At 43.9% G+C, this 13,698-nt stretch overlaps 1 protein-coding gene across 1 annotated transcript in view; it reads right to left on the reverse strand.

The window, feature by feature from the left end:
• Window positions 1-13,698, reverse strand: part of DHRS3 (dehydrogenase/reductase 3) — a 29,897-nt gene that overhangs the window by 9,150 nt on the left and 7,049 nt on the right. The window lies entirely within an intron of this gene.

Genomic DNA, 13,698 nt, shown 5'->3' on the forward strand with positions numbered 1-13,698 from the left:
CACAATACTTTTTTTCTATTTCTTTTAAGGCTACTGGAAGGTATAATTTCATCTCTCTGTTAGCTAAGACTCCTATATATGAATCAATCTATCAGTTTTGCTCTTCAACTAAGTCTTCTGAGCATTCATCGCATTATGAATGGTGTCACTGTCATTCTGCAAAAATTAAATTAGTGAATTGAATATGTTCATCAGCTGATTGTTCTGTGGCTCCAACAGCAAGATCCAAAAGAGAAAAAAGAAAAGGTTGTTACATTGCAAATGCAAAATTATTGCTGTTTCCAAGCATATGCGATCCAGTTGATTCTCACACCGCTGTGTATTGAATATGAACCTGATATATTGATTTTTAATGGTTAAAAATAAGCCCACTTAAACTTTAAAGATTAAATAATCTTTTGAGCTTTCCGAAAGTTGAAAGAACAGGAAGCAAAAAGTCTAAATTACATCACTACTCATAACTCAACCCCTGCAATTAACTTAATAACAGCAAGATAAACAGAAAAAAAATTAGTTATTATGTGTGCAGTATTCCCTCCCCACAACAAACCCCTTGCAGAGCTTAACATGCTTATTTTTAAGGACTAGTTAAGCTTATCTCATAACTGGTACTAAAACTAATCTCTGGCAGGGTCAAAGAGCTCTTCCTGTGCCTAAGCAAGGCCAAAAAGGTACCCAAGTCCTGAGCCATTTCCTAAACGAGTTACAGTTACAATTAATCCCATTTCTAAGCCATTGGCACATCTGTGAACACAAACACACCCAGACTGACGGATTTATATCCCACAAACTCTCCAACTGGCTGGTTAACCAGCAACTTCAGAGCCTGCATAAATATGCCAGAGCCATTTCGTGGGAAATCTTATCTCGGGGGAAGTAATTTTCAAGGCAAAAGCTGTGATCAGACTCTCAAAGTGGAGGAAAGCACATGGCTGAAACTGCAGCTCGGCCTCGAAAGCCTCTGTGTATCACCCTTGGCCATCAGGGCTTGGCATCTACACAAAGCTTGTAAAACTCGTGGCTATTTACTCACTTCTGAACTCAGGGCTAGACTGAGGGATATTTTTTATGCACACTCTGCAGACTTGCAGAAGGGAAATCAAGAACATGTGAGAAATTTCACAAGCTTTCAGGAAATCTTTACAAAATACTGTTCAACCATCAGCACGGGGGCACTTGCTGCCTCTTTCACAATCTACAGCTCTGTGGAAAGGGGAGAAAAAACCACTACAGAGGTCAACTGTAAACATCAAGTTTGATGCCCACAGGGTTTGTATCAGGGTGACCTTCAGCCTCTTTGCAGGGCTGGATCACTCAGTGCAGACACTAAAAAATTAAGTGATTCACTGAAGAGTGATGGAAGGGAAAAAGAAAAGGGGAAGAGAAATAAGGTGTCAGATGAGGGGAGTAAGGCAAGAAACTGCCCTCACATCCCCAGCACTCCAGGGCTTCACACTGCTATTGCAAAATGAAAAGTAGATCCCTCACTCTTCTCTTTAATCTGTTTCAAACATCCTCAGAGCCTCCTACTCCCAAGAGCTGCCACTGATGCATTGGATGTCAGGAAATGTACATGGAAGAATAGTTAAGCAAAGGATGACCTGTCAAAAAACATCTGTCTGTGATGCAACTCTTGGATATAATATTTTTTTATGCCCCAACGGTTTCTTTGGGACCCTTAATATCCTACAGGCAAGTCTTGCAAGGTGACCCCGTTAAAATCTGGGCCATCTGGGGAAGGCAGAATTTGCTGGTTATCCTGCTGACAACATTAATTTCAGCACTGATTTTCTTCCATGGGAAGTTTTCCTGCCCCTGATACCGTTCACACTTAGGTGAAGGCTCCAGCCTGCACAAGAGAAAAGCAGTAAATAAAAGACCATTCTTCCGTGAGAGGTGAAAGTTCCCCGATGACCCAGTGGGAAGTGAGGGCTCCTGCTGTCGTTTCTGCTACTTTTTACAGATGGACAAAACCCAGAACTCAGTACAACGTGCTTTTGGTCCAAATTCAGGCTTGACTGCTCCTACGAGATCAAATGAGACTCAATTTCTCTCTTCCATCTGGCCAGATGGAATTGGCACAGGCTTCCCTCCTGCCTCCCAGGACACCACATCTTACAATGAGACCAGACTGGAGTTGCTGCATTTGCCTCACAGTTGAGGCTTCTGTTGCTCCTGAACATCTTTGCAGAGCTTTGGTTTAGTCTTTCTGTGTTCTCCTTCTCTTGTTTGCAGCAGTTTCGCTGATGTTTTTTAGGTCCTTACTCTCCTATTGCCTCCTGATTTTCTACAAACCCATCAGTCCTCTGCTCTCCTGCATTCACCTTCTGCAATTTGTGCAAATCAGGGATAATTATCCATGTTCTCAATGCTCCTGAACAAATCCTTCTGCTCCCTGTGGACTTGAGGAGCGACTGTGGGCCCAGGCCTGTGTTCTGCTGCTGCCCTGTGAGCTCTTGGCTCTTCACTGCCCTTTGGATGCAAGCAGGAATTTTAATCTTTGCTCAATCAACGTCAAGAAAGGCATCATTTCCCCTCACCCTGCCCTAGCTGGGATTCGAGGGCTCTGCATTCATGAGGAGTCCAGGTCTGCAGTTTAGGAAATGGTCCATTTTACTGGGAAGCACAGTTTTCAAAATGAGACGTGGGCCTCCGAGTCTGCTCCGTGTCCCCTTCCCTTTTTAAGTTTAATTCTAAATTGGCAATAAGTGTGTCCCAACTGGGGGCTGAGTCCTGGACAGAATGACTCCAACAGACTCAGAAGTTCCTGTCTGGACAGAGGAAAACTCAGAGGAATGAAGGAGAAGAGAGACATGGTTTTCCTGACTCCCCGGCGTGTCAGGATGCTGCACAGCCACCCATTCACGGGAACTTAATGGTGGAGAGAGGAATATTTAATTTATGTTTTGGATAAACTCTTGGACAGACACTTTTCCGTCCTGGAAAGAATCCAGCCCCTGTTTCTTCTCCCCTTCATCTCTCGTCATCCTCCCCTGGCTGCCCCTCCCGGCCGCACAGACACGCTCTCCTTTCAGAGAGTTACTGACCAGAAAATTGGCGAGGGCAGGAGCCCGGGGGGGAGGATAATCCCGCGGCGAGGCTTCCAGCCCGCGCTTACCTCCGGCTGACCCCGGGCTGGCACGGGCAGGGAAGGCAGGTGGAATGGGAAAGCAATCCCTGCCGCCCCAGGCTGCTGGAGGCAGCAGGGCAGGATTCCTGCCACTGGACACAGGGAAGAAGAGATTTATGATGACAGAGGAACTCAACACGCCCTCCTCTTAATGAACTTTAAAGTAGGCGAGGGCTGTGACATCACACTGGGTGCAGATTTTTCCCAGGATTTATTCATGAGCGGATTTTTGCAAAACAAACCTTATCTCCAGATCTGAGTCACAGAGCTCCTTATCTGACCTTGGGAAAATCGTTTCAGCTGGAGGGGCAGGCGCAGCATCCTCCGCTCCCAGAGGACTCGTTTAACTCCGGGCTTAATCTGCTAATGAGACGTGCCCCGAGGTCGGAGGGGAGTCCCGGGGAAGGGTTTTGCCGCTGACGGGCTATAAGGCAAGGCTTTCTAACAGAGACCTGCGTTCCAAAAGCCCCAGTCCCGACTGCAGGGCCAAATCCCGACTTTCACCATAACACCAGTGAGTAAGAGTTATGCTTCTGACCACCGCAAAATCAGATAAAGCCACTAATTTATATAAACTGGTCTACATTGAAGCTGCTGTCAACCACAAAATACACACGCCATCAGTGCCTCCAGAGGCTGAAGTGCATTATTGTGCAGGACACGAGATTAGAGCTAATTTTACATTCTTTACAAGGCCAGTTAACTTGTTTGGTCCGATTTTATTGCTAGCACAATTCAAGAGCAGCAGCAAAGGAATGTTGCCCTTTTATATTGTCAGTTATTTTGGCACTGTATCTTCAGCAAACCTGCTGTGCTACAATTCATCCCTCCAGTGAGCTGGACCAGTGCTGGAAAGGTGTCCCACCACCACAGCATTTCTGAGACTGAACATGTGCCATTCCTTAACACTCCCCTTGGGTTGTTTGGGTTGTGTTTGTCACCCTTAGGCTTTCCCAACACAAGGTGTGCTGTGATTAGCAGATATAACTTCCACTCCAATAGCTTCTCCATTTTACGATTCATGAAGCAATTCTCTGATTCAATCTGAAGACACTGAAAGATTAAAGTGTTGCAGAGAGACACGAATGCCCTTCCTGCCTGATCTCATTATTGCTGCCTCCACAAATCAACCACAACTCCCAGCCCCAGATCAGCAGAGATAGGAAGTAGTTGGTAGGTCAACACATTTCATTCCCCCTTTCAACCTCCTTCCTAGTCCAGTGGAACAAAAGTTGCTCTGTCTGAGCTGGTATCTGTAATTGCACAGACCTTTGTTCAAACACAGAAAGCCTTTCTGCGCCCAACACTCGGAGTTCTGCATACTTTTAGGAAGTACAAAGTGTAGATAATCCACTGAAGTATGCCGGCCTTATCCCCTATATTTACAAAGCCTGGGAGTACTAACTCACAGTCGGTCCTCCGAAGAAATGCATTCCAGTGGATCCCAGAATCCTGGCAGAGTTTTGCATATCGTGAGAACAGGGGGGCTAAATCCTACAGCCTCAAAAGCTCTCTGTCTTTTGCCTGTCAATGGCAGAAGGGTTTTCTCCCCCACCCCTTCCCCTCTCTTGCCCCCAGGCGAAGGCAGACAAGTTCTTTCAGGAGCTCTCCATGGGAGAGGCATCTAAAGGCAGATTAGTGGGAGAGGGGAAGGTGTGGCCCTGCAGTGTGAAAAGCCAATCTTTGCTTTAGAAAGGAGAAAAAGGACTTTGCGATGCCTGAAGTAGGTCAAAATACTTAACCCAGGCCCTTGGTGACACTTCTCTAAAGGTAAGCAAACAAAGCAGGCCAGTGGGGAATTTTTCTCAGTTCCCACAGTGAATACCAAAGTTGTAAGGGACAGGTATGAGAAAGTTACAGGTAAACATGGGGAATCAAGAGAGTAAGCCCATTTATCTGTTTGGGTTTTTTTTCTAGATTACTATTTAGGACTTGTAAAGACATTAGACTCTAAGAATTGAATTTAAATTTAATCCTGCCACCATGGTAAACACAAACCACTGATTTTATGTTGAGTAACATATGGTAATGACATTAAAAGTTAGGGCTGAAGAGACTTCAGGAGGAGACTAAAAGAGCAAATTCCAATCCTTTCAGTCTACAGTCAGAACTTTTAGTACTTTATATATTGACTTAGCACTCAATGGGATTAACATTATTCACCTAAACAAGTCAATTCCAGTTTACTCCCCCGTCAACCCTTTTTGACTCTGAGGGAAACAAAACAGCCCCTAAAGAAATCACAGAGAAGTGTGTCAACACCTCAACAGAGGCCTTCCCTGGAAAGAAAACGTGGACCTTTGTGTCTGCAAACAGGCATTTAAGACCAGCTCCCCCCAAAGAAGTGAACAAATGCCCACTGTTCTCACAGTCAGGACTATTTAAGGACAGGTGGCCCCATGCTGACTTTTTTCCAGTGGTTTTTCCAATTGCTTTCGTCTGCAACACTGAACTGCGACTCCAGACTGCCTTGGGAGCAACACTTCCCAGCTCGGCTCAGTTGAGGAAGGGGAAGGGTGAGGGTTGTTTGCAAGGAGGGGTCACGCAGGAGTCAGCCTTTACAATCCTATTAACGCTGGGACAGGGTCAAACCGAGTGCACGTTCCAACAAAAGCACCAAGTGGCCACAAGCTGTCACCCTGCAAAGGTTCCTGGAAGCATTTGTGGGGGGAAGAAACGACAGACTTTTAATGGTGAATGTCTGCCCACACCACGTGTGAGAACCGGCCCTGCTCCAGGGATCCAAAGCACACAAAGAAACCTCCAGCAGTAAAATTCTCTGGCTGCAGGGCAGGAAGAAGTGGCCTATCTGGGGGTGGGGAGAGGGGTAACGTTAGAAAAGTTCTGTATTTGAGGTAAGGCTTCGGAGATCTCCACCAATAGAAATATAATACTCCACCCTGTAAAAATAACCAGCGTGCTGCTGCCGCCTCCGTTCCCTTGGCATGGCATCCCTGCAATCCACAGCCCTGTAAAAACGGCCACAGAGAGCTCAGGAAATTGTGGGGAGGGTAAATATGCAGGTGCAGAAAGGCCTTTTGTACTGCGAGCACAGCAGACAGGATGAAGGGATAGAAAGTCAGTAAATAACATTTCAAAGGGGAAAAAGAAGTTCCTGCCGTGGCCTGACAGGACATTTCAACATTGCTGAAGGTTGGCTGTGGGCGTGTTTTCCTTCCAAAATGCTGCATTATTATTTTTACTTATGGCATGTCACTCTCCAGGTAAAGAGTTCCTAACGTGTGGCAGGTTAAAAGTTCATGTAACAAACATTTATATGACATAAAAGTTCTGTTCACACTGAATGGTAACAAGTGTTTGTTTCTGGAAAGCTAAAAAAAAATAAAAATTCACAACTTTAGATTTACAGGGTAATTTTAGGAGCAAGGGACATGTGGAATTAAAAAGTGGCTCCAACACAGTATTATTTCCATCACCTGACTGGGTGAAAGTAACTCCTAAAATTGCCTCTTCAACCACCAATTCACTGAAAAGTCTGCTACTTCTTAACCAACAAAGTGGAAAAACCAGACTTAGTATAAACGTATGGAAAAGAAGAATTAGGAAGTCACAAACTGGGTGCCAATAGAAGTGGATCCTTCTCTAGAATTTGCCTTTCCATTTCTGAGATGAATTCTGCAGCCCAACCTTGAAATGCTGGGTGGTTTTAACTTCCAGTAGAGAAGGCTGGCCACTGCATCCCCCTGAGACAGCACTGGGAGTCCTAGGCCTGCACAGTTATAAAAGCATAAATGTGCTGAATTACCAGTCTAAAGAATTGTCAGCTGTAATTCTGAAAACCCCCAGTTTTGCTCTGAGCCAAATCACGATGAGTAATTCACCAGCACTTCACTTATTTGGGGGGGATATATACAATTCCTCTATAAAAATAATAAATACAAATTGATCAGTTAGATAAAACTATAAATTACATGAATAACAGATAGATAATAATAGATATAATAAACAGATAAACAGATAAAATTAGAAAAATAAGGTGGACAAAATGGCACCTTTACTGAATAAGGAAAGCCACAGGGAGTGTTTACAAGCCACAGGGAGCCACAGGCAGGCAGACAAGCCCAGCTCCAGCAGGAACATCACAGAAAAGGAAGACCAGGGGAAGGGTTTAAATTTGTTAAACTGGGAGAAGGTTTGCAACAAAACAGCCATGGAAACCTAAGGGTGACTAATGTTCCCAGTGCTGTCATTATGAAGTGCCCTCCAGAAAGGCCTAAAATATGCTCCAGATCATCCATGTGCATAATAAGATGCAGCTCTTGACTGAAAAAATAATTTCTCCCGGGAGGCTACTGGAGAAGTATTGGAGTTAAAATAGCCTGCATTAAATTTGTGGATAAACTGAACACCAGCAACAGCTCCAGACAAGCTCCCCTCCACGCCTTTCTTTGCCTCCAGAAAACCAGAATTGCTACCATTTTCAAACCATATAAAAGCTGTCAAAAGGTGCCTTTCTTGCGAGCATTTTATTCAGAGAAATAAAGGACACTGCTTGGAAGAAAGCTTTAATATTGAAATGTCTAACTGCTTGCCTATCTTTTCATGTGCTTTTCAAAATGTTATTTTTTAATGGTGGCTGTTGCTATGCAACAGGGCAGAATTTCTAAAATCTATTCATCTGTTGTACAAATGGCAGTTTTCAGGACATATTTAACTCTCTCAGCCTCTTAAGTCAAAGGAGGAGGATGGGAATCAGAGGACTGTAAACTCCCAGAGCACACACCCCCCCAGGGGTACTGCAAGGCTAAAAAGGGTCTTTCACTGATTATACCAATTTTTTCAGTACATTGTTAGGATGAAGTAGCAGCCCTGCTTATAAAAATGTGAAAACCAGCACAGCTCTACTTAAATAAAACGATATCTAAACGTAGACACAAAAGTTATGTTCATTACTTTTATCCAGAAATGATCAAAGCAATTCTAAGCAGATTCTGCTACAAAGGTATTTATTTAAACTAGAGGGGCTGGTGGGGCAGTCACAAATCCAGCTTTAGCATATTCCTAAACTGCAGTTCCCTGGAAGTTACCATGCCTTGGATGTGATTGCCTATCTCAAGAATGCTTTTCAGGCCACTGCAATGCAAAATGAAGTCAATTCACTTCAACATGAACATAAAATCAATTAAGCCATCACAGAACATGCGACAAACTTGACTTTCTAGTAAAATAAACTATATAAAGTAAACCTGGTCAGTTTAAGTGAGGTTTAGCTGAGGGGCAGAAATAGAATATTGAGGCACAATAATTCCCAGTGTGTTCAGAGTCAGTCACAAGCTCTTTGCCTGAAGGGTTCCCTCCCCACCAGCAGCCTGCAAATTACTTCTAGGAAGTGTGTGAAATTTAGCCCTAAAAAACAGGCCTATTTTTGGTTGACTCACATTCACAGTAGAACAATCTTTGCTTCCACTGAAATATAAGTATACAAAGGGACAAACCCAACTGAGTAACTGGCCTGACTGACAGCAATCCCCCCGTGCAGCAGTGGGAGATCTGGGATGGATTGTCAGTGTTGAAATGGCACTTAGAAGCCTGGCTCCTGAAACAAATAACCCCACTTGGCCTAACTCTGTGACTCAAATGCAAACCAAAAGTGTTTTAACTGTCTTTACTGTTTCCAGTGGCTAAAGAAGCCATTCTGACTTCATCCCAAATATACTGACTTCCTCTGAGATGGATTTTCAGTCTGTAACCAGCATTCTGATTATTTAGTTGCACCATCAACAACAACACAAAACACTGTTCTTGTAATTTATTTTCAGTGGCTAAGAATTTTCCATCCTCTCTTTTCCATTTTCAGTCAGTCAGGAAAGAGAAACTAAAACTCCTTTCTGGATGTAAGATGCTTTTGTGCATTTCTGCTTTTGCACAGATGCTGGACTCAGATGGGACTGTGACAGTGGTCAAAGCCACCAGCAAAGCTCTGTAAACCAGTGGAAGGGTGTGAGGAGGTGCTGGCTGACCCTCTGCTGAACCCTGGGCTCTGAAGGAGATCCAAGGTGCCAGATCACTTACCCACACACGTGTGTGCACACCCCCCCCCTCTCCTTTCAGCAGGAAAGGTGTCACAGAACGATCTGCCACAGTTGCACATCATTATCCGGGGAAATAAACCCTGAAAGCCCCCTTTGATGAGGAAAGGCTTTGCTTTTACAGGGCAAACCTCCTGCTTCCATCAGCACTGAAATATAAACAGAGCACGGACAATGGTCTCCAAGGGGCCTGGATTAAAGTCCAATAACAAGGCACAGAAAGCACCATCAGCACATCCCAAACAACTCTGTGCAGTGAGGCAGGACTCCTGTGTTTCCCAAGAGCCTTGGGAATGTTCTGACATCATTCCTGACAGCTCACTGTGGCCAGAGCCAGCCCTGCTCTGTTACCACTCTGGAAAAGAAGCACTTGTACCAGCTGGATGTCTTTAAGACTCCTCTTGGAAGCGTGACCTCGGCTCCTGGAGGCTGAGTTTGTCCTCACTGGGAAGGTTTTTTAGGAGGTGGGGCACAGGGAATTTAGGGTTGTAGTCAACATCAAACCAAGGTGCTGAAAGTGGACGTCAGGATTTCCCATTCCCTCTCCAAGCCTCGCCCAGGGAATGTGCTGATCCCAGACAAGGTGTCTGTGTCAACAGAAAGGAGATTGAAATGGCAGATGGAAGACAAACACTAATTTAATCTTCACACAGAAAATATCTGATTGTCCACTGTTCTTGCTGCTCCATTCTGTTTAAGGGCACGGAAAGCTGAATTGCTCAGTGTTTCTAGAACACCTTTCACTCCCACTAATTTAAGCCTGGTATATTTGAGGTTTTTCTTGAGGCCCAGTGAAAAGATTACCTAACAATTTCTGCTTTCAGGTAAAGTGGAGCAAGTTTGTCAGGTCCTCAGACATGAAGAAAATCTTGAAAATGTAACTTGGGTGTCAAGGGGCAAACAGAACAAAGAACCCAATTATAAACACTTAAAAGATCACAATTGTTTGAGTGGTGACTCCTGATTTCTTAGTGTAGGCCTGGCTATAGAGGAGACATTTGCTGCTCTGTGAAGCTTTTAAGAAACACTGAAATAAGATTTTCTTCAGCATCTGAAGCTTCACTTTCTGACACAGGCCAGCACTCATAGAAACTTCGAGAGCAGTTCCAGTCCAGGGCTTACTGGGAAAGAGGACCTACCTAAAAGACAAGCAGTACCTGTGGATACACCTGGTGCACTTTGACACCTGTGCTGCCCAAGAGAAGGGAGGATGAATGAGAAATCAAGCCTGAACTCCATTTGCACCTATTTTAAGTGGCTGTTTCATTGAGATAAGGGACAAAATATATTAGCCAGGTCACATCAAGTGTCACCCCACCTCTCTAACCTGTGGCTAAACCTGTCATACTACAGGATTATCACAGCCCAGAGTCCTTCCAGCTATCATTTTTATACCACCTCAAAATATGTATAATTTTATGTGTTTAAATGAACTGGAGAGGCACAACTGCCACTGATTACACCCTGAGAGCCGGGTTTACCTCACAGGGACATACCTAAAGCATGACTGATTGAGCAGAGCTGCACTTCTGCTTTCAAACACCATTTTATTGCCATAAGTGGAGCACTGACACATTTGCTCAGGCAGTGTAAGACAACAGGAATCCCTATGTTAACCAAAACAAATAAGCTCTGCAGCACTGCTTTCAATAACTTGTAATTAAGAAGGTGGCAACATAAGGGTGGCTGTCCACACAATCTCGTTGTAATTATGCATAGTTTATGGCTAAACTAATAGGATGAACAATTTCAATTAATTACAAACTCTGCCAAGGTACCCGTCTATTCCCAAGTCTATTAATTAGAATCAATTTAATCCCCACTGGGATAAAGGTCAAACAACATGGATTTGACCCTTTTCTCCTGGCGTCAGTGTTATCAGCCCGTGGATCTGGCAGTGCCTGGGTCTGACTCCTTCCACCCCTCAGCATGTTGACATGATGCTTTGAAGAGCAGAGCCTGGGCCCAGCTGAAAAGATCTCTCTAATAATTTCTGCTCTATATTCCTGATAAGCACAGGTTTAAAAATGCCAGAGCTGGTTCTCTCTCAGTGGTCAGCTCTGAGCCTGCTGTTCTCTGTCCTGAAGAGTTTTCCTGCAGAACACCTTAAAGCAGCAATCATGTTAGATTTGTGTCTTCAATTTGGGCCAGGAATCAAAGTGAAAAATGAACATTAAACACTAACTAACATTTGTTAATGGATTTTAAAACAAACTCTCAAAAGCAATAATCATTACCTGACATTTCCAAACTGTCCAGAAGGATAGAGACAATTTCTAGATCCTTGTCCAGTTTTATTGGAAGGAAATTATGAGAACTGTTATCTTTTTTCCTCTCCCCATAGTTTCTGTAGAATTAATTAACTGGCTACTTCTGTAGAATTCATCACCATCATCTGTTCATCCTAGTTCTTTTGGAAAAATTGCCATACTACTTTCTTCCCTCTCAGGTTACTGTCAGGCTGAGTTCCTGATCTTGGCTCTGGCAGTATGATGTAAAATCAGTTAGTTCTTGATGTGCCAACTTTGTGTATGTTCTCTGTGAATGTTGCAGATCTCTCTGAGGAAAGTAAATCAGAGACTAGTTTTTAAGTTCTCCCTTCGTGTTTTTACTATCTACTTGCATAATATCACCTTATCAAGAGAGGTTAAAAAGCAGGGTTAGAAAAAACCACAAAACCTTTGATTCCTTTAAAATGTTTTGGTCAGAATTCTTAGAACTGTTTGCAGAGCTTATGGTCACTCGTAAAGCAAATTGCTGTTCCAGGCTAATTAGACATTAGGTCAACAGCATGTTGGATTCATTTTAAAATGAATAAAATGTAAAAACTACCTACAGTGCTTCAGATGGAAACAGTTCTACAAATCTGAGACAACTTTTTCCTCCCCTGTGCCAGAGCCATGACATAAATGCAACAGAAATCCACAGCAGCACTTTTACGAGTCACTGCAGGTGATGAAACCACGCAAATAAAACAGGGATGAATCACTTCAGATAATAACGTGAAACATCAGAGACTCAAAGCTTCCTGTCAGCCCTCACGTTCAGAAAAGCAGCCTTTTTCCTTTCTTTGGTACAGATAAGACTGAGAACCACAGAATCAGAGAGCAGTTGAGGCTCTGGACCCCTGGATGTCCCCTGGTCCAACTCCCCTGCTCAAGGTCGAACGCCCCATCTCCTGCTTGGACCAGGTCAGCTCTCATTTTGAATTCCACTGCCTCCTCCTCCAGCTTCCCAGAGCTGTAAATAATCCAGTCTCTATTCACTTCCAAGGCCACTGAGCCTCTGTAGTCACTTCCAAGGCCACCAGCCCCACGTTTCCCATCATCTTTCATTTAACATCAGATCTTCCATTGCAGCCTTTACCTCCCAGCATTAATTTTTAAAGCAACCTATCTGTTTTCTACCACACCATCTGCATCTCTGTAAAAGTTCCCCAAAGCTCTTTACTGTTGCTTTTCAAACCACATCTTAAAACTTCCACTGCTGGAATGCCTTCCCCAAACCTTTCAAATGGCTCAAGGAGTGGTGCTGCAGTCCCTGCTTTACAGGCACCATCAGTACCAAGTTCTGTGCTAGTGCTCACTGTGGCCTTTTGCTTTTTATCTCCACTGTCACATTTATTTATTTTATCCCTGCCAGCCCTGAGGCTGCCTCATCTTTTGCTGTTGTCCTTACAGAGCACATTTAGCATCTTCAAGCTAAACAGTTTCTGGTGCGTGAGTGGGTTTCTGAGGCACTGCAACAACATTAATATATAACCTCATCTTTAAAACTTCAAGATTTTTTACAGCATTGGCACAGTCCTTGTGTTTTGTGGGAAGCCTCATTTAACTGCCTTGATGCCAGACCTTCAGCATTTTCAGAAGTGCTGGCTTTTGCTGTGCCAACACAGCACGGTCTCACTGGGACAATATTTTCTCATGACATCACTGGATCTCGATGGGAGATGACAAGCCTGTAACTCTGCAAGCTCCACTTCTTGTTAACATTATTTATTCTCCTTACAACATCCCCAGTAACAAAAGACAGGTATATGTTCCAGATTATAAACTAAACCAGCCCCAGCCCCAGTGCTGCTTCACAGACACCAAAGATCTGAGAGCTGATAAATCCTGGCTGTGTTTGCCAGCCAGAGACACTTACTCAGCATGTTATTCCAACTGCTGGCCTTGGCACCAGCACACAGCACAGGCTTAGTGCCATCTCAGCCTGGGACTCCAAACAAGGGTTCTTCTGCCCATCCTTAAATTCAATCAACAAGGAAGGGAGCTGCCAAGAGGAAGCCATTAAATAAAGCTGCCATCAGGATATAATCTTTGGAGAAATAAAGCCTTTCTGGAGACCAGAAACCCACCCAATCAAAGCTGTGCTCTCAGAGCTTACCAAAAGTTTCAAATTAATATATTATTCTGCATGACATGGAAAAACATTCCCTCCCCAATTCTTCTCACGTACTTCTGGTTGCTGATAAGTTGCGACATGCTCTAATAGTTCCCCGTAAGATTAAGTGCTTAA

The sequence above is a fragment of the Pseudopipra pipra genome, chromosome 22 (assembly GCF_036250125.1).
Source record: "Pseudopipra pipra isolate bDixPip1 chromosome 22, bDixPip1.hap1, whole genome shotgun sequence".
NCBI lineage: Eukaryota > Metazoa > Chordata > Aves > Passeriformes > Pipridae > Pseudopipra > Pseudopipra pipra.